Below are 21,033 nucleotides of genomic sequence, written 5' to 3' on the forward strand. Positions count from 1 at the left end.
TCATTATTACAAATAGAGAACAGGAATTAATGATCATTCTGTGGTAACATAATTTGTATTATTTACCTTCAAGTCTGCCTCTTTTTGGATGCATTAGGTATAGGTGTTTGTTAACCAAGTATTGAATTCTGTTTTAAATCAGTTTCTAAAGATCTTTTGATTTTGCAAATTTACATTTTATATTTTTAGACTACTTGTAAACGATGAATGCATTGTATGGGTATGAATGCATTTTTTTAGCATACGCTCAAACGGATATTAGTGGTATAAATATTCACTGCAAACAGTTTGAGCTTATTTGCCTAAAAAATCCTAATTGCTGTTTATTCCATAGTAATTACCATGACACATTTTAATTTAATATTTCAGAAACATTGATCGTGACAAATCTCTTAAATCTGGGAATAAGGACAGCATGTAATTTGAATTATTAAGTCTTCTGGCATAAGAATAATTGGTTAAAAATTTATTTCTAAAATAAGATTGTACTGAAAATCCTCCTGAATTCACCGCCCCATGAATACCTTGTTTTTATTTAATATGAGTTAAATGTGGCTGATCACAAATAAGTAGATGCCTATGAAAAATTAAAAACACCTCAAATGCATATAATATACGGTTTTGATATATAACAGCTGCTGCCGTTCACTACCTGAGCTGTGAAACAGCTGGTAAGACGGGTAAAAAAATTGATTATCTAGTAGGAACATGTTTATTGAAAATATAATTATTTCTTTCAGTCTAGTGTTAATGTCTCCTACAGCATGTTTATGTGCACTGCTGTAGGCTTTACAAGGTTGTTATTGATCCCTCTGTATAGCGGACCCTACCACTTTTTATAACTGTCAAATAAATGCTTACACCGAGAGGATTATATAGAGGAAAGACATATTACCTCTTCTGCCATTATGTGAGAAAAACGTTTAAAAAATTAAAATTTTTTTCTAGTGATTTTCTTCTATTTTAGTTTAATTCTCAAAATGGTCTTTTTTTGGGGGGGAGGGTAATGTCTTGGTAGCATGTTATTGTAGTGTGGCTCTTTAGAGGGATTTATATACTATTTCAAACCATCTTACATTGAAAATCTGCATTGTCAAAGCATGTGGTTTAATTTTTGGCATTATTTATGTTACATTTTATATTGACGAAATATGACAATATATTATGATGGAAAAGTCTTTTTAACTGATAATTAGAATTCTCTCTATTTCAATGTATAGTAATTGGACCCGGAATTATAAACTAAGTTGGAAACAACTCATAGTTTTAACAGTTATGCACATGTGACCCTTTAGCCAAGTTTGGGTGAATGGAATTTTTATGTGATATTAACTGTTCATACAAGTGCCATTTGTATAAAGTGTGGAGTGATTAATTTTGGTCAAATTAATAAAGAAAATTGAATTATTTTTGAAGCTTGTGTAGTATAATCAGTCAGAAACAAATATAAACATAGATTCCAGTTGATATATCTGATGATAGCGGTTAGCTCTTAGCTTTTATTTCAGCTATTATATAAAAAGAATGCTCTTTTACATTGCCAGGTAATTCTATAGTTTGCTTAGAGTTTGACTGTTTTAAAATAGTTCTGAAAATAGACTCATATTGGATACTAGGATTCTGTTATTCTTGGTGGACGTTCAGTAGGTATTTATTTTGCTAACAACTAAGAGCATACTTTTTATTCATTAAAATCTGTGAAGTCTCTTCTGAAATGTAATGTTATTTCCACAAAGACATTCTGATGGTTTTTTAAATCTTTAATTCTCTTTGAGCACAGAGTATCCAGTCTAGTCTTCTCTTAGCATATGCTTAAACGGATATTTTATATTGAGTAGGTATATCTATACTTAGTTCATCAAATCAGCTGGACTCCTCCATACTTTCAGGTTCTATAGGTCAGCAGTCTTCTCATGTCATCATCATAAACTACTGAGGTTTAACAAGTTGAAATTCTAAGCGCTCTTCAATTACAAAAAGTTCTTGATCCAAGGAAGCAGCTCAGTATATCTATTCAACAAGTTTCCAAAATTAAGACATCTGTCTGCATTACATAAAATAAACCAAATCTACACACTCAGTAATTCTTCCCATTATTCCATAAATTTGTAATGGTCATGAGCATTAAGAAAATTCAAAACCTTGATCTTTTTTTTTTTGTCACATAATGCAATGAACCTACAATGCAGAGGTCACATAAAAAACTTTCCAGACTAAAAAATAAATAAAATGGAATATGCATATACCAATATTATTTTCTTTTGATTTAAATAAAGTGTTGTCTTTTTTTGTTTTAACTTTAAAGCAGGTGTCCCATTTATGGCATGTAAACTCAGTTTTTCCCATGTATAAACCAAATTCCTTGTCATTAGGTGATTAGGGATTACTGGTGGTGATAGCTAATTACAGTTTTAAAAATATAAATCTCAGGTGCTCTTCACCTTAGCGTCATATTTACATATATCTTTCTTCTTCTCTTACAGGAAATATTTCTTACAATAGCCCCTAAGACTGATATTTAGAAAAGGTTGATGAACAAGATTAGGATATTAGAGACAGTAATTTTTCTAAACTGTGTATTTCCTTTCTTAGACAATATTAATGTGCCATAAAAAATGAGAAAATTAGCACTCAATATTTCAACCTGCCTCTTGATTTTTTGTAGTTATAGTTTTATGTTGTTTTTTACATTTCAGTGTTTAAACATTTGCATTCTGTTCTATAATTCTTAGTCTTAATTCTACATTTAAATGAGTTAAATGCTTACCAAATACTTTACCCTACTTTCCTCATTCCTTTATTGTTCATTTTGATTATTTCTTAATTGACTGCGTTTTTGTCATCAAATGTGTTTTCCCCTAAGAACTCAGAGCTCCCGTCTTCTTGAGTTTTTATTTATTTTTCATTGCTTTTATATATATATAAAGACAACATGTTTGATGTTATATTTTGTGGAACAAAGTAGTACTCTGTAGACACTGTTGTATTGTCTTCTAGCACTTTTTGTAAGATATCTAAGCCCAGGTTCATTTTCATTTTTGTTCTTTATTATTTCTGTTTTTCTACTTACCTTGGATTTCATGTGTTCTTCTACTCCTCTTCCTTCATCCTCACCATCCTCCCATCTGCCTTTTCTTTGTTTCTTAAGGTGGAAGAATAATTCATTGATTTGAGACTTTTCATGTCTAGTATAGACGTTTAGTGCTATAAATGTCTCTTGAAACATTGATTTGGCTGCCTCCCACAAATTTTGGTATTTCGTGTTTTCATTTTCATTCAGCTTGTAATACTTTCTATTTTCTTTTTTTCTTTCTTCTTTGACTCATGGGTTATTTAGAAGCGTGTTCTTTATTTTCTACATCTTTATTTTCTAAATCTCTGGGAGATTTCCTAGAGCTCTTCCTTCTACCATTATGATTTTGTATATTCCTCTTTGCAATGCTATCAGACTTTTCTTCATGTATTTTGAAACGGTGTTATTAGGTGCATAAAGGTGTATAATTGATTATTTGGCCCATTTATCATTTATTTATCCTTGGTAATATATTGTCCCCAAATTTGCTCTATTATGCTGGTAACAATATAGCCAATCCAACTTTCTTTTGACTGTTACGGTATTTTGATATTATGGTATATCTTTTTCTGCCTTTTACTTAAAACCTATTTGTGTGTTTATTTTTAACACCCCTATTTGTGTATTTATTTTATTATAAGCTATTTGTGTGTTTATTTACATTCATGTCTTGTAGGCAACATATTGTTGAGTATTAGTTTTTGTCCAACCTGACAATGTGTACCTTTCATTGGGATGTTTACACCATTCCTACTTAATGTGATTATTGATACGGTTAGATTTGAGCTCATCATCTTGGTACATTACCTCTGGATGTAACATGGCAGACACCCCAAATCCTGGCTCCGGTTAAGATCTCCTATTTATTACTGGTTTTGATCAGTTTGATTGTATTGTGCCTTAGTGTTCTTTTTCATGTTTCTTGTGCTTAGGGATTGTTTAACTTAGAGTTGTGATCTTATAGTTTTTTATTATGTTTGGAATATTTTTCAGCCATTATTTCTTTAAATATGTTTTCTGTCCCAACCCTCCTTTTGAGTCTCAAATTACCAATATATTATGTCACTTGAAGTTGTCTCATAGCTCAGTGATACCATCCTTTTCATCTTGTGAATTCTTTTCTCTCTGTGTTGCATTTTGGATCGTCTTTTGCTATGCCTTCTAGTTCACTAACATTTTTTTCTGTGATATCTGAACTGTCATTAATCCCATCTAGCATATTTTTAATTTCATTTTTTATTTTCATATCTGGAGGATTGATTTACATCTTTTGTCTGTTTCTGTCTCTATTTAACTTTGGACATGTAAAATACAGTTAAAGAACTGTTTTAATGTCCTTTTCTGTTAATTTTAACATCTGTGTCAATTCTGGGGTAGTTCTGAGTAGTTATCCTCCTCACTAAGAGCTGTATTTTCCTTCCTCTTTGCATGTCAGACACTGCAAATTTTACCTTTTTGGGTGCAGGATGTTTTTGTATTACTGTAAATTTAATTGAGGTTTATTCTGGAATCCAGTCTTGTTAACTTGGAATGAGTTTGGTGCTTTTCAGTCTGGCTCATATGATTTATTAGTGCTCATTCAACGGCAGTGGTTCTTCACCGGGGCGAGTTTGCTGTTTAGGGACATTTTGGCAAAGTCTGGAGACATTTTTTTATTGTGATGACTAAGGGTTACTACTAGTAGGTTTAAAACAGGCATGTTGCTGAGCATCCTACAATGCATGGGACAGTACCCCACAGCATGGGACAGTACCCCACAGCAAAGAAGTATTCATTTCAAAATGTCAATAGAGCCAAGGTTAAGAAACCCTGGTCTGAAGCTAAAAATTCCCTACTACTGAGGTAAGACTTTCCTGTACTCTATGAAATACCACATTAATGATGAGCTTTTCTGCTCTAGCTGTGGGAACAGGCACTATTTTCAGAGGTATGTGTGCCCCAGGTCCTGTTCTCTCTAATCCTTTTCCCTCTGATGCATTCAGGTGGTTGGTTCCCAGGCTCTGATCTGGTAATGCTCAAGGGGAATCCTCTGCAGATTTTCAGGGTCTCCTGTAAAGCTTTCTCCGCTCTGGTATTCTAGCCTCTGAACTCTTATGGCTCTGGTCTTTCTAGATTCAGCTCTATCTCCTCAACTCACTGGATTTCACTCCATTTGCTGCTTATTATGCTGTAGCCTGGGAACTCTCAAGACCGTAAGCTGATTCAACTTTATGGTTCACCTGGATTGTTACCCATCTCTCAAAGATCACTATTTTTCATTCTTGATGTCCACTGTCTTGAAAACATTGTGTCATTTATCATGTCTGTTTTTATTTGTGTTGTTTCAGGCTGGAGGATAAACCCCATTTCTGTTTCTCCACTGTCTTCTACCTTGCAATGTTTTTTGAGAAGAAGTCTGTTGTCATTCTTATCATTGTTCCTCCTTACCTAATATGTCTTTTTTTTCCTCTGTTAGCTTTTAAGATTTTCTCTTATTGGTTTTAAGTAATTTTATTATAAAGTACCTTGGTGGAGTTTTTTTCGTGTTTCTTATGATTGGGGTTTATTCAATTTGGAAAATTTTCTGTAAATTAATTTTCTCTGCTCACTCCTATCCACCTTTGAGGACTCCATTTGCATTAGAGCTGATGGTCCAGCTAGGTTTCATTTTCAGGGAAACATGGTATTAAGCCACTTGAAACTGTCTCATGCTCAGTGATGCTCTTTTCAATTATTTCTTTTTCTCTCTGTCCTTTTTAAAAAAAATAATTGCTATTGCTATGTCTTGACTTTGACTAATCATTTCCATTGCAATATCTAATCTGCCATTAATCTCATCCAGTGTATTCTTTTTAAATCTCAGACATAGTTTTGATCTTTGGCCTTTTTTTTACCCCTGCCATGTCTACTCTACATACTCATGTTGCCATTTACCATATTTAACTTACAAAATATAGTTATAACAGCTACTGTTAATGTCCTTGTCTGCCATGTCTATCACACGTGTGTTTTTCTGGTTCTTACCTTAGCATTGGGTTGCTTCCTAATGTGTATGCACAATACTTATGGGAAGCCCCTGCAGATCTCCAGAGTTCTCCTTTTGTACCTCTTTTTTTCAGGCAGCTCTCTCCTGTTCAGTATTCTGCCTTGGCATGTGCCAGGCACTGTGACCTTCCTGAACAGAGACTATTGGACGCTGTTTAGCTTCTCTCTGCCCACACTACAGCCTGGAAACTCTCTCCAGAGAGTAATTTTGACTAATTGTAGGGATCACCTTATTCTGTCCCTTTTTGGTTATTGTTCACTGTCTGAATATTGTTTCATAGGGTTTTTTTCTTTCCATTTTTATAGTTGTTTAAGGTAGATGTGTAAATCCACTCTTCATTCACTCCATCTTGGTTGAAAGTGGAAATTCCCAGGGTGACTTTGTTTTCCCCTTTTTAAGATGTCTCTCTTTTTCTACAAGATTGCCTCACTAACTTTTCCTTTGAATTTGAACCTGTTGGTAACTTAACCATGGTTTATCTTTGTGTCCATTGTTCTATACTGACTTTACCTGGAACAAGGTATATTTATTTTAAATTGCAGATTTAGTTCTCAGTTAACCTAGTTAATTCTTTCTTTCCCTGTCCCCAAATTTTATTTTTCCTTCCTTGAACTATTTGAATGTCTGCATGACCAACACCCCTACTAATAGGTGTGTTATAGGGAATAATCAAGTAATACCAGAATGCAGAAATCCCAAGTTGTGTTGAGAAATTAGTCTTAAATTAGTCTTGAGGGAGACTCAACCTCAAAAGTTCCCCCAAAGTGTTATTCTATCTAGATTCTGTAAAATTCTCTAGCTCCCATTTTATCACTTAAAAATAGTTTTAAAAGCTTTCAGCTAATACGTAACTGTTCATCTATGTATAATTAATTACCAATGTTGCAGTAATTTAAAAAAATATTTTCAGCCATCCCTTTACAGTGTTTTGGCTTACATTGTGAGTACGGTTGGATTTTGCATAGAAATCTATGCATTATTTCTAATAACTTTTTTTTTTTTTAATGAGAAAAAGTTGCCAAGTTTCAAATATGCTGTAAAACACAAGTCAGCTAGCAAGTTTAGGCTTATTATAGGGAGAATATTTAACTTTGGAGATTAAGCAGATATTTAAGATAGGTTTAACAAAAAACTTTCAGTGCCTTGTGACTAACTTTGCATAAATTAAATTAGCTGCATGTGTGCCTTTTTTTACAGAGTAAAAATAATTATATATGAAAGAATAGTGAATCACAGTTTGTCAATAATTGTCTGAGAATATGGGGCTTGGAGTTTGAATTTTCCTTTGGCACCTGTGCCTATTTCCATCTTTCTGTGATCTTTCCAGTTCCCATGGTGTATTACAGATCTTTTTTTTTAACCTATTTTATAATTCCATCTTGACTGCTTTTATTTATTTTCAGCCTGGAATCTCACCATTTTGGGGAATATAATTTTTGTGAGGGTAGGGTTTTCAACTGTTACTAATGTTTGCTTCTGGGATAAACGGAGGTAGTAGAGGAAATATAGTTTGGAGAAGTGTACATTCTTGGAGAAAAGGAATAGAGTTCATACTTGGGAAGAAATAGGAATATTTGTATATAAAGGACAAATGATGGTCAGTAACAACTGTTTGGGTTTTACATCTCTCACTTTGTTTGGCCTAGTTGGTGAGGTTTCTACTAAAATTCTTAATGATGCCATGTGTAATAATTTATCTTAATAGAACTGCTATTTAGACTCAGTTGCAGTTAAATATCTTTATCAGTAATCTGAAAGCTATAACATACGTCCTTAAAATGAGATGTTATAAATCGTAAGAAATCTGGTCTAAGAAATCATATATTTGAAATTTTACATATAAATGTTTTCTAAAATGTTGAATAACAAATTAGAATAAATGGATCATGAAATATATAATTGCTCTTTTTTTAGGATTTGGTTACATTTTGATAATATTTACTGTGCTCGCTTCGGCAGCACATATACTAAAATTGGAACGATAATATTTACTAAAGATATGCTTACATAAAACTTGATTGGAAATCATGAAAGATTGTTCTGATTATGCTCAAAATTTAGTATGTGTCATTGGTATTATTAACTCTGTCATGAAAAGATTTTTAAAACGTTCTAGCAAAAGTGACTGAATTTGTCTTATAATGGTAACCTAATAGAAATTGGAGTAATATAAAAACACATGAAAGATAACAATTACTTAATATACATATTTGAGATTTGCCACCCCCCAAACTCCCCCAAGTCTCTACAGTTGAAGAAGTTTTAATAACATACAGTTACTTAAAACTCATTGCCTTAAAACTTATTAGACCATAGAAAAAGCTTTTATAATGTCTTCCTCCGAAAGCTGTATTATAATGAATATAATGAATATACTTTATCAGAGAAAGTAAACTAATAGGTATTTTTAATGTAAGCTATTTTGTGAATGACAGTTGATTTAGTAATATCACAGTTCTTTGTAAAACGTTTAGATAAAATTGAAAGCAATTTTTGGAATTCTAATTGGAATTTATTAATTTATCTATAATAGTCTTCTGAGATTATTAATTAAGGAGGTAAGATGGTTGAACTACCTCTGACTTTTCATTTTATCAGTGTTTGAATGCAGCTTTTGAACTCATGGATTGGAACTCCCACTATAGTTTTGTTCCTGTATTTTTTGCTCAAGATTTTGACCATTTTGTTCTGGACTGCTTCATTGATTTCGTTAGGGATTACCTATGAATTGTTCAGCCTTTATTTGAAAACGTCCTTACAGGTGACCTTAACTATTACATTTACAAATTCCAAAAATAAAATGAGAAGAAATGTGTGGGGTTTTTTTGTGGGTATTTTTTCTTTTATCTGGAGTATTTCATGTTTCTGTTTAATTCCTGACACTATATACAACTCTTTGTCATGTAGGGGTTTAGAATTTTGTGTGCCAATTTGACATCCCTTCAAGTAGTATAAAAGGCCAAAACTATGGTAAAGATAGTTTTAATATAAAGATAGATAAATATAATGTAGAAAGATACAAGAAAAAGACTGCTAATTATGTTTCTTATTAAATATTAGCATTAGAGTTCAAGTTTTAACTTTAAAACATTTTCCATATGTTATTGATGTTCAGTAAGTTACACAAATAATTATTGTTCTTACTTCTGCCTTAATAGGGACAATCTTTGATTCTTGTTAGAAAATTTTTCAAATGAGTGTGATAATGGAAGTTCTACTTGTATTCATTTCCAGTTTCTTTAGAATTGTTTTTTTTCTGTCAGGTTAAATTCTAAGAGTATCATTTGTTAGTGATACTAATACTTTGTGATTTTTATAGATAAATATTTTATCCAAGTTGGGCAATTTGCTTCTCTATTCCTGTAATTTTTCTTAGGTGTCATTTTTGGCAGCTATTAAAAGTAAAACTCTCTCCTAAGATGGAGGGAATCTATGGAATATTAAAGTAAGGCTATTTTTAGTTAAACAGAATAATCATTTTACTTATATATAGTAGGAGTAAGATAGTATTGGTTAAAGAAGCTTTGAGCTCTAAAGATTTTTGTGTTTTAGACTTGTGGCATTATAATGAAGCCTTGAAATTTTATGTGAACTTGGAAACCACACTATGTGCTAATTGCCTTAGAATGGTAAGAAAATAAACATATGTATAGCACTTAGTTGTTAAGACAGGAGGCCCTTATACAGAGCCCCAAATGAATTAACAAACCATCTACTGAAATGTTTCCACTTCCATTTACTTTATTTATATATTTCAGACCAATCAGCAATTGCTTGGGAAAATGAGGTGTTTACTAAATCTCTTTAATAAACATGATTAAGAGAGGCAAAATTTATAAACATTATGATGGCAGTGTACATCTTTATGTGCTAGTTGTCATATCTTTGAAATTGTATATAAACTGGACATAAACAGTATAGTATCTGTAGAACTGTATCTGTTTCCAACATATTTACTGTGCGCATAATAGAATCTCTATAACCTAATATGGTTTAACCCATATGTTCTGCTGCTGTTATCCTTCTAGATAAATAAAATTGGATTTAATTTTTTTATAGCAGCTTTATTGAGAAATTTATATACCATAAAGGTCACCTGTTTAAAGTGTATAATTCAATGATTGTTAGTATATTTACACAGTTCTGCACCGGTAGCCATAATCTAATTTTGGAACATTCACATCCCCACAAAAAGAAACTTTGTACCCATTAGCAGTTACTCTCTGTGGCCCCTGGATTCAATCTTATACCCACACTTCTCAATGATACCCAGGTATTATGGCTACAAATAGTATAATTGTTCCTAATTAGACAAATAATGAATTTATGTCTTTGTTCTTTGACATGTATAGTGCAAGTCATAATAAATCTATTTTGACTTCTTGCGGTTACCTATTTCTCTTTTACAGGTGCTTTAAGAGGGTCTTTTAAGCTTTTGTTCTCATTTATTTGTTGTAGATACAATGTTACCATGTTTTGGGGTCAGTTCTTTAAAATGTCAATTTTTTTCTGATATGGGAGGCTGACATGTAGTAGATGAAGTTTTAAACAAATTAGATTTGGTAAAGTAGATGAAAAAATTAGAAAACACTTTTCTTTCTTTCCGATACTTACTTAAGAAGGCAAGTTCATGTATTAATCCATATTTTCTCTTACCCAATTTCAGGCAAATACAGGTTTCTCAGCTATGTAATAGGGCTCGTTTGACTCTAATCTCTTGTGTCTATCATGTATTTTCTCTGCCCCTTTGCAAAAGCTTCTGGCAGGCAGTAGGGAACACATTAGACTCAAAGGACATACTCGAATTAGTGTTTTCACTGACGTTGTTCTGATATAATTAGGAACATTATCAAATCCTAAATAGTTGAAGATATTCAAAAGATAGATTGCTGCTTTTCCAAATTACATTCCTCTTGTTCTCTGCAGATTTCTGGAACAAGTTTCTCTTTAAATTGTGATAACCCCTTGTATACTTTTCTCTGTAACTCTCATCTTCCTCTATAATAGCCCCGTCCCAAACATCTCATTTTTATCCAACCTCCCAAACCTGTTCAGCTCTGCTGTCCTGAATAATCATTTTGTGTATTCGTTTTCTAAGTATTTCTTTCTTTCTTCATTGTAGAAAGAAGTTAAGACCACCTTGTATTGTTATGTTATTGTTAAGTGTAAGAGATGTTACAGAAACTGTCACAATCAAATAAAATATAAAATGTAGAATAACCCACCACAAATTTTTAGTTCATGTTTTTCAGAAAGACACATATAAAAGAACAAAAAAGCACCATACATTCCATTATTCATCCTTGAGAAATAATTACTTTTATAGATACGCAGCTTCTTGTAAGGTTAACATTTATTTAATTTGACAGCTAAAGTAAGCTAAATTGCGTCTTAAAATATTATTTTACCTATGAATGTCAACTAGCATTGCTCAGGTAGATTGATATGCTTAATGTAGTGGTTTTTAGTGTTTTCTGAGTTTTGAACCCTCCCAGACAAATTTATTCACTTATGAAATTTTCATGTAATTTTTCAATGTTGATAGATTTCAAAAGACTTTTTGCTAATTCATAGAGTCCAGGTCAAGAACCTGTCATAGTAAATAGTGAATTAAATTGACATATAATTCCAGTTATAGTTTCATATTAGAAAATGTCCATTCTGGATTTCTAAAACTTTTCTGATTGTGAATGTGTATTTGCTTTCTTATATCAACCAAGAATTGTTTTTTGTGAAAAGGTACTGAAGGGGGAAATCAGACTCAATGGTGAAATGATGTGGTTTAGTGCCAGCACTAAGCAGAATTCTGTAAAATCATTTAAATATTTTTAACTCGTTTGCTCTCTTCTAAAAATATCTATATATTTTAACTACCTGGATAAAACCAAAGACCTTTTAATGCTACTGCTCCTTTATAAACATTCCCTAATGCCATTTATATTTCAACCTGTCAAGGTGGTCATTGTGATGTTTCAGGTAGACTGTGGCATTTTCACTTCCTCACATGAGCTGAATTGGGGCTATACTTTGTGGGAAGTTTTTTTATACAGTACATAGACATTGGTAAAAATCGTAATGTCCACTGACTTATTAGTTTCACAGATGTTTCCATAATACTTAGTGTACTCTTGGGTCTGTTAAATTATATCCTGACAGCAATCATGTCAGTCTTATAAAGCCATATTTTGAGAACTAAAGCAAGGTATCAGCGAGCCATAGCTGGCATGCCATGTTAATTTCCATAACTATCATTACTGGAAGTGGTAGTATTTCTAAGGCATGGAGAATCTCACTAAATCCACCAAGTGAAAAATGGCAAAATATCTACCTTTTCACTAGGTTTCCAATTATAAAGTCTGATTTTTTTTTCAATCCCAAGTGAATTATTTTAGAAATAATGATAAGCATCTTTTTTTCTCTTACCATGGATGATAGTTATTTTAGTTGGTGAATATACCAAACCACAATATTTGAATTATTCTGTTTTCATCATGTCTAGTGTTCCTGTTGTGAATGAAAATCTCATTCTGCCATCTCATACAATATTTACATATTCACATGATTTTTGCCTTAAGTAGAAAAGAAACAGCTGACAGATACATAGGTTAATTTGCTTTTTAAAATTGTAGCTAACTGTTCTGTGGTTCTTTTGTGTGTTTGGGGCTATTTTATAGAGAAAGAATTTGTCAGGCAACATTTGAGTGACATTGGCCTTTTGTACCCTTTCCTAAATAAACTTAAACAGAAACCTGTCAACTCAAGAATAAAATATTTCCATGTAAATTCTCACCTGCAAATTATTGATAATGCAAGGAGCACCTTTTAAATCCTTATATCTTCTTCCCCCTCAACACAGCTTTTAGATTGTAGATAAACTTCCCAGCTCAGTAATTAACTGAGCTCAGTCATTGCACCCCATATCATGTGATTTTTTTTTTTCCAGTGGAATACATTATTAGAGCACTTACACAGCCAGTATAGCTGCAGCAGCCCAGGCGGCAACAGCAGTGCCATTTTTCACAAAGAAAATGTTGAACAGGAGCCAAATGTTTGGTGGCAGTCTGTTGCTAGGAAATCAAGGTCCTGAGGCGATTAATGACAAAGCAAGCAATAACAAGAAGGCAGAATTACAGATTTAAAAGAGAAAAAAGTGGTTGGTGTTATAATTACCCAAAGAAATCCGCACTCATTAAATTGGCTGTTTTTATGATTGACTTTAATTGGAGGTTAGCTCAGATATTTAGCTCCTTTCCCACCCCTTTAAACACACACAGGCACATAATCTGTAGAACTGCAGACTTGTTTTTCTAAGCATTGAGAGGAGCTTGCCCTGTAATTTGATCCCCACTGACAGATGCATTTTCTATGCTGCCATTTTGAATTAACCTATTGTAGAACAATTTTCTTCAGTCCTGTTGAATAAAACATCCAGTCTGATTACCTCCGATGGATTTGATAGAGTAAAAGAATGTACTTCTCATTGAAGTAGATTGTTTGCATGGACTCTACTGATTTTGAACTCTGCCAATAAGCACAATCATTTATAATAAATTTTCAAAGAAATTTGTGGGGAGAAAGTAATTAAAGTCACCTTTTATAGTTTAATGTTTGGGCACCTGCATCAAACTATATTATTCTTACAAAACTTAATTTTTCCAATGCGATGTTCATACGCATTTAAAAATTTTTTTCTGAATCTTCATTTAGACTGTTGATATTTTTAGGAAAAGAATCTTATATTTAAGTGCTTTAAAATGACCATTCTTTCTCCCCACCAAAGTATTTTAATTACAGGACTCAATATGACTGATAGCACCCTATTGTAAAAATACTTTTAATATATAAAATATTTAATTGAAATGATTTTAAGATCTGCCTTTTAAATCAATCTTTGGTGTATTTTTTAAGGAAAAAAAATAATGATTTTATGTAAATTTGATAGAGCATATTACCAGCAAAGCATTAATCAGTCTTTCACGGACAATACCAGCGAAAGCATCAGTTTATTTACCTTTCAGAAGCCTTAAGAATAAAGTTACATGATGCCACTGCTCTCCAGATTTCTAATCAAACCCCAGAACAAAAGAGCTAAGCACATTCTATGTGACAATACACACACTGCTAATCAGATGCCAATGCCAAGCTGTCTGCTTTGTTAAATACTTCGCTTCCTAGAGGCAGGAAGACAGCTGCTATAAGTATGATGAAATTTGGTAGTTCAATCTATTTTTACTACCCTTGGGCTACTAAAATACTGTTAATTTAGACCACCCCAATTGGTACACTTCAGGGAGTTTTTTTAAAGAGTTTGTAATTAAAATGATAAAACATCATTATTACATTGAAGACCTTCTGTAAGTTTTACATTTGGCAGATACCTACTGAGATAACCCCAGCATGTAATTTACAATGATGTAATGGTTATAATTGCATTTTAGGAAAAAAGAGGAACTATAGGAAACAAGTGCTTCCTTTAGAAGAGTTTTGAGATCTGCTTCTATTTCATTTAAATCTACTTCTATCCCCCAATTACTTGCCTATTATTGACTGTAGCAGCCATAAACATTCAGATACTATCCAAGTATTTTAAAAATTATTATCATCGCAGATACTACCACCAGGGGGAGAAAGCTAAACTTAAAGTCCTTAACTGATGATAATACTTCCCGCAAGTAAATGGTTCTGCTCAGACCTGTGTAGTTAACCACCTTCCCGTATGACGCTGCCTTTGAGGATGTGATTCTCTAATTGTACGTGAAATCTGTACAGACTTCACACACTATTTAAATGTAAATACAATGAAAACGTCCAAACCTTATGTTGTGTGTTTTAGAGAGTGCAAATAAGCCATATGAAGATTTTTATTATTTTCTTATGTCAGTTTGAGGAGCTCATAGCATATCAATGAAGAGTAAATAATCACATAATTGATATAGCGAATTAAATAGCTTGTAAAGATCATTTTCTAGTTTATTGTCACAACAATGACAATGTAGTTTTTGTTTTTTAATGCTTCTCTAGTAAACCATTAAAAATTCAATCCTAAACATTTGAGCGAAGCTTACAGGTTCCTTCCTTGGAGAATATTTTATAAATGCAGGAAATAAGTGCTTGGGACTAGAATTCAGCTCTCAACCATTAACAACATCAAGGACGATCTCATAGTCTCACATGTTTTAGAATAACACCATGGGAAAGCTAATTCAAGAACTTGGGCATCTTCTTTTCCAGTGTAGACCTCTAAAGTGACAAATTATGACCCCTCAATGCTAATAACTTTTAAGCAGTGACTCTCCTTACAGTTATAGGTTTTATTCTGTGAAGATGATTTTTAATATTTGCATTCTGATTTTTAATCATGTCAGATATTAAAATTGCAAATGATGGGGAAGGAAAACAGTTGATTACAAAGAGGACATATAGGTCAATTTTTAGGGCAGTAAAATTATATGGTACTATATAGTGGTGGATACGTTATTCTATGCATTTGTTAAGGCCCATAAAACTACATCACATGGAATTAACCTTAATGTACGCAACGATTTTTTAGGTACTGGGGATCCGTGGATGTAATGCAACTGTGACAAGGGAATCTACCTGTATTACAAATGTATGACCTTACCTCATTGAAGGGATGGGGGGAAAAAGGAGCTGGCCTAAGTAACTTTGGAAAATTGTGTTTTGACTAGAAAATGTACAGCTAAAGACAAAGGAACACAACAGAAACATTGTATTCTAGTTGGTAAATTTGTTTCTTATAGGGGTATTGGGTTAATAATTCTGAACCTGCTTTGCATATACTCGTATATTGGAGTTAAATAAATATCTAAATAGATGATGAGTAGTGAGATTCAGGTTTCTCACTGTCAGAGGGATTTACAAGATAAGCAAGGAGAACTGGAATAAACCCTATGGTACTGGATTAGAGTTGGAGATGATTGTATGAACTCTTGTTTAGCTTAATATGTATAAATGGGTAGATGCAGAAATAACTGCAGATATATCTGTATACATGGATTAGTATACATACAAATATTTCCTAGCTCTGTCCACTGAGAAGGCTTAGAAGTAGTGATACCCCAGTGGCAACAAACACACGTAGCACCCAGGTGTGGGTTTGTACATACCATTCTCCAATACAAAGATCCAGGGTTCCTTGGAGAAATTCTGATTCTATGGCTGGGGCTAAAAAAATACAACATGAGTATGGAGTATCTGGTGTTCTTTCCCCAAACCTGTAGCCTCCATCTAATGATGAGGAAAATGTCAGACAAGTCCAAAATGATGGACATTCTACAAAATACTTAAAGAATACTCCTTAGAACGGTGAAGGCCATGAAAACAAGGAAAGACTATGAACTTGTCACTGACAAAAAGAGACTAAGAAGACATGACAACTAAATACAAAGTGGTTTCCTGGATTGGATCCAGAACAACAGAAAAAAGGACATTGGTATAAAAACTGATGAATTCTGATTCGCCTGGACTTTAGTTTATAGTAATGCACCAAAGGTTGGTTTCTTAGTTTGGACAGATGTACCATAGTAATATAAGGTGTTATCATGAGGGCAAACTGGATGAGGGGTATATGGGACCTCTCCTTATTACATTTGGAGTTTTTCTGTAATTCTGAAAATATTCCCAAAAAATAACTATTTAAATGTAAGGGGCCTATGTAGCCACCACCCCATCTTAAGAAACAGGACATTACCAGTATCTTTGAATCCCTCAGTGCCCTTCATGATCCCATGTCTCTCTCCACCCCAAAGATAACCATTATCTTAAATGTTATGGTTATTATTCCCAGGTTTTTCTTTATAGCTTAACCACACGTATCCCTAATCATTCTACCACATCTCCTCACCTCCTACATAGTTACCCCTATCTTTGTCTTTTTTGCTACATTCTGGATAATTTCTTCTGATGTTTCTGATTGTGTTTTCAGCACTGTCTAATCTTGTTTTATCTATCCATTGAGTTTTAACATCCATTATTTTTCATTTTTTCTCTCAAAACTATTTGTTTCATTGTTTTCATAAACTCTTACTCCTTTCCCTATTTACAATCCTTTCTTTTATTTCTTGAAATATATTAAACTTATTTTCCATTTTGTGCCTCATCAAGTGTTTACAATTTTTGCAGTTCTGATTTTGTTGTCTGTTGTTTCTGCTTGCTCTTACTCCAGCTGCCTTATTTTGTGTGAGTGAGCTCATCTTTATTTGTGGGAACACTTGAGGCTGAGATGAAGATAAGTTTCCAGAGAGAGGCTTTGCATTTGAATCTGCCAAAAGCCTGGGAACACCGTCAACCTGGGAACACAGTGAAATAAACTTTAGGCTTAAAGTTTTGTGACCTACCTACATCGGTAGCATGAGTTCCAGATCCATAAACTTTCACGAGGGTAGGCTTATAGTTAAATTTTCAAGGGAGATATTTTTTAGCTCTATCCAGCATCAAGTTTGAAACAGACAAAATTTCCTTGCTGATTCTTTCTCTGGGATAGGCATAATTCTATTCTGCTCTTACACTAAGCTTGCAGGTCTTCAGAGTCCCAGCTTTATGTTGAGATCTCCAATTAGACTCCCTATCTTCAATATACCTAGGATTTCTTTCCTAAACCTTGGGCTCAGTAGTGTGTGCTGGTAAATACTTTAAAACTGGCTCTCCAGAGGGGGGGAAAAAAGCCCTGATTTGTAATCTTTTCCAATTTCATATTATGGCTGATTTCAATCTACTGACACAAAGTCAGTGAACATGAATTTGGGAAAAGATATGTATAGCTAGCTTTCACAAGCCAGCTCCAACATACTACTGCCTGTTCTGTACATGGCTGTAAAAACCAGCTCAATTCATGGGGTTTGGCATATCTCCAGAGTGAAAGACGTTTGGGTGTTTGCTTACCTCCCTTTATTTCCATTTTTACTTTGTTTTAGCCATCTGAGTATTCTGTATCAACCCAGCGATGTATCTCAAAACAAAAAAGATTCTTTTGTTTTCTTTTTATTTTTTCTCATTTATTGTTTTCGGCAAGAGGGCTGGCTATGTTATGGTACCTCGGTCATCTCTACTGCCAGAAGTACAACTCCTTATTTTTTTCAAGTGTAACTTACTATTTTATTTTTTATTGCAAATATAATATGTGACGATTGCATTAAACTTGAGAAATATAAGAGTACAGAGAAGAATAGTAAAATGCTCATAATCCCATCACACGTTTATTTTTTGTGCATACTTGTGCGTATCTCTTTTGAGTTTTTATATAATTTGCATCATACTGTATCAACTATTTCATAATATGATTTTTGTTTCTTAATATTTATTGTTTGCTTGTATTATTGAATATTCCTCTGAAGTACTCTCCACATACACAATCACACATGAGAGTAAAGGTAAAAATCTGCACAGGTAGGAGTTAGTTTATCCAGGAATCCTAGTTTTGTGTCGTATAAAAATAATATTTCTAAGATTATTTTTTACAGCATTATTAATAATTGCAAAATACTAGGAACTATATAAATAACCAATCATATAGTTGGAATCCACAGATAATAGAATGACTTCTAGGAGATAGTACACAAAAAGGAAAGCCCAAAAACTATATGTAGTGCTACCTTTTATATAAGAAAAAGGGAAAATAAAACATGAAGATACGCAGGAAGGAACAATAAAATCAGTAACCTACATGTGGTAGAAGAGAACGTGTGATGGATGAGATATGGGAAGGCATGACACTTCTTAGAGTATATTTTTTTGGTATGATTTTTGAATATTGATAGGTTAAATAAGAGTGATAAAACTGTAATCAAACTGAAACAAGTGAACTTAATTGTCAAAAATCAAATACATACTGCAACCACACTGAAGATAAAAAAGAAAGAAGTGAAGAGGATGAAGGTAGGACTAATCCAAGAAATTTATGAACGCCATATTGGGTTGTATATCCTCAGTTTGGGGCAGAGTAGGAGAGGAAGAAAGTATTACAAACAAATCCTGAACTCTTTTTAGTAGGTTTGTTTATTTTAGTGGTATGGGAAAACTAATTCTGAAACTATTTTTAGCAAACGAGTAAGTGAGTTTATATTATTAGGAACCTGTTGTGTTCTCACTGTGGAAAAAAGGACATACAAATACAGAACAGGAGAAAACAGGAAAGAGTACTATGGGGATGGATTGGATTAGAGGTTCCTGTTGTAAATATATACATTTATGTATAAAAGTATGTGTGTGTTTGTATATGCATGTACGTATTTGTGAATATACATGCATATATTTCTTAGTTGTATATCCAAATGGGAAAAGGAACAGAGTCACTCAAATAGTAATGACACAGCTCGCACCATTTCTCACCCTATTAGTTTACTAGGGCTGCCGTAACAAATTGCCACCAATGTAAAACAACAAAAATTCATCCCCTCACAGTTCAGGAGTCCAGACATTCAAAATGAAGGTGTTGGTAGACTTGCTTAATTCTTGAAGCGGCAGAATGAAGTTCTGTTCCATGCCTCTCTCCTAAATTTTGTTGCCTGCAATCCTTGGTCTCTCTTGGCTTGTGGTAACATAACTCTAGTCTCTGCCTCCATTGTCACCTAGCATTCTCCCTGTGTGTCTGTGTCCCAATTTCTTTCTTATAAGGACACCAGTCACTGGATTAGGGCCCACCATAATCCAGTCAGATCACATCTTGTATACATCTTCAAAAATTCTGTTTCCAAATAAGCCTACATTTACAGGGAGCAGGGCTTAGGCCTTAAACATATGTTTTTGTGGGGCACAGTTCAACCCACAACACCCACAAAAAGGAACCAGGACTCATTGAAATGGCTAGCTCCAGGTCTAGGGCCAAGTAGATACAGGATGAACATCTTGTAATGTCACAAATGAAGTGCTCAAAACAATGGTGGGTGATTTATCATAACTACATGGGAGCTAGATTGAAGGGTTTTCCAGTGGCCAATCGGGGGCAATTCGAGCATTGAAATAATTAAATACAGCAATGAACTATAGAGCACTGGGGGGCAAAAAGAGCTTTATGAGATTATACCAGTAATGGGAGTGAAGGAAGGAGGAAGGGAGAGAATGAGGGAGGGAGGGAAGGAAGGAGAGAAGGAGGGAGGGAAAGGACAGTATCTCACTTACAGTAAAATGCCGAAGGTTGATTGGCAAATGTGGAGAACATGCTGGAGTTGGAAAAGAAATCAAGACCAAAAAAAACTATTATTTGGCACCTACCAGGCTAAAGATTAGATCAGGCAAAAATCATCAATGGATGTAACATCTAAGAGGACATTTTGATACGAGTATTTGCATGATCTTAGAGTGTCTCCCCATAGAATGTTTATTAGTTGTAGAGGAGAAAACAGCAGTAATACCGTGTTTCCCAAAAAATAAGACCTAGCTGTACCATCAGCTCTAACGCGTCTTTTGGAGCAAAAATTAATATAAGACTTGGTCTTATTTTACTATAATATAAGACAGGGTCTTATCTAACATAATATAAGACTAGGTCTTATATTAATTTTTGCTCCAAAAGACGCATTAGAGCTGATGGTCTGGCTAGGTCTTTTTTGGGGGGGAAACACAGTACAGTGGAAAAGTCAGGTAACACCTGACCCAGTGATCAAAATTATCATTATTAACGAAAATCGAGGGGTCGTCGTGTGCTTCCAGATGAGGATCCCTGAGAAGGACACATCACCTGTGCGGTGTTCTGGCTCGTAATACATAATCTCAACCTAGTCACAGGGAAGTATTAGAAAATTATGCACATACATAGAGCAAGACAGAGTACTAGGAAACACAATAATGCAAACAGGATAAAAATGTTAACAGGAAAGTCTAGGTAAAGAGTATATATATGGTATATATATGGCTGTTCCTTGTACTGTTTTTATTTTTGGAAATTTTGTAGATTTGAAATTATTTCCAACTGAAAATT

The 21,033-nt window shown here is 33.6% G+C and overlaps 1 protein-coding gene across 2 annotated transcripts in view; it reads left to right on the forward strand.

The window, feature by feature from the left end:
• ADK (adenosine kinase) overlaps positions 1 to 21,033 on the forward strand; it is a 447,994-nt gene that overhangs the window by 215,990 nt on the left and 210,971 nt on the right. The window lies entirely within an intron of this gene.

Source organism: Rhinolophus sinicus, chromosome 15, assembly GCF_057876585.1.
Source record: "Rhinolophus sinicus isolate RSI-liver-muscle chromosome 15, RSI-T2T, whole genome shotgun sequence".
In the NCBI taxonomy this organism is placed as follows: Eukaryota; Metazoa; Chordata; class Mammalia; order Chiroptera; family Rhinolophidae; genus Rhinolophus; species Rhinolophus sinicus.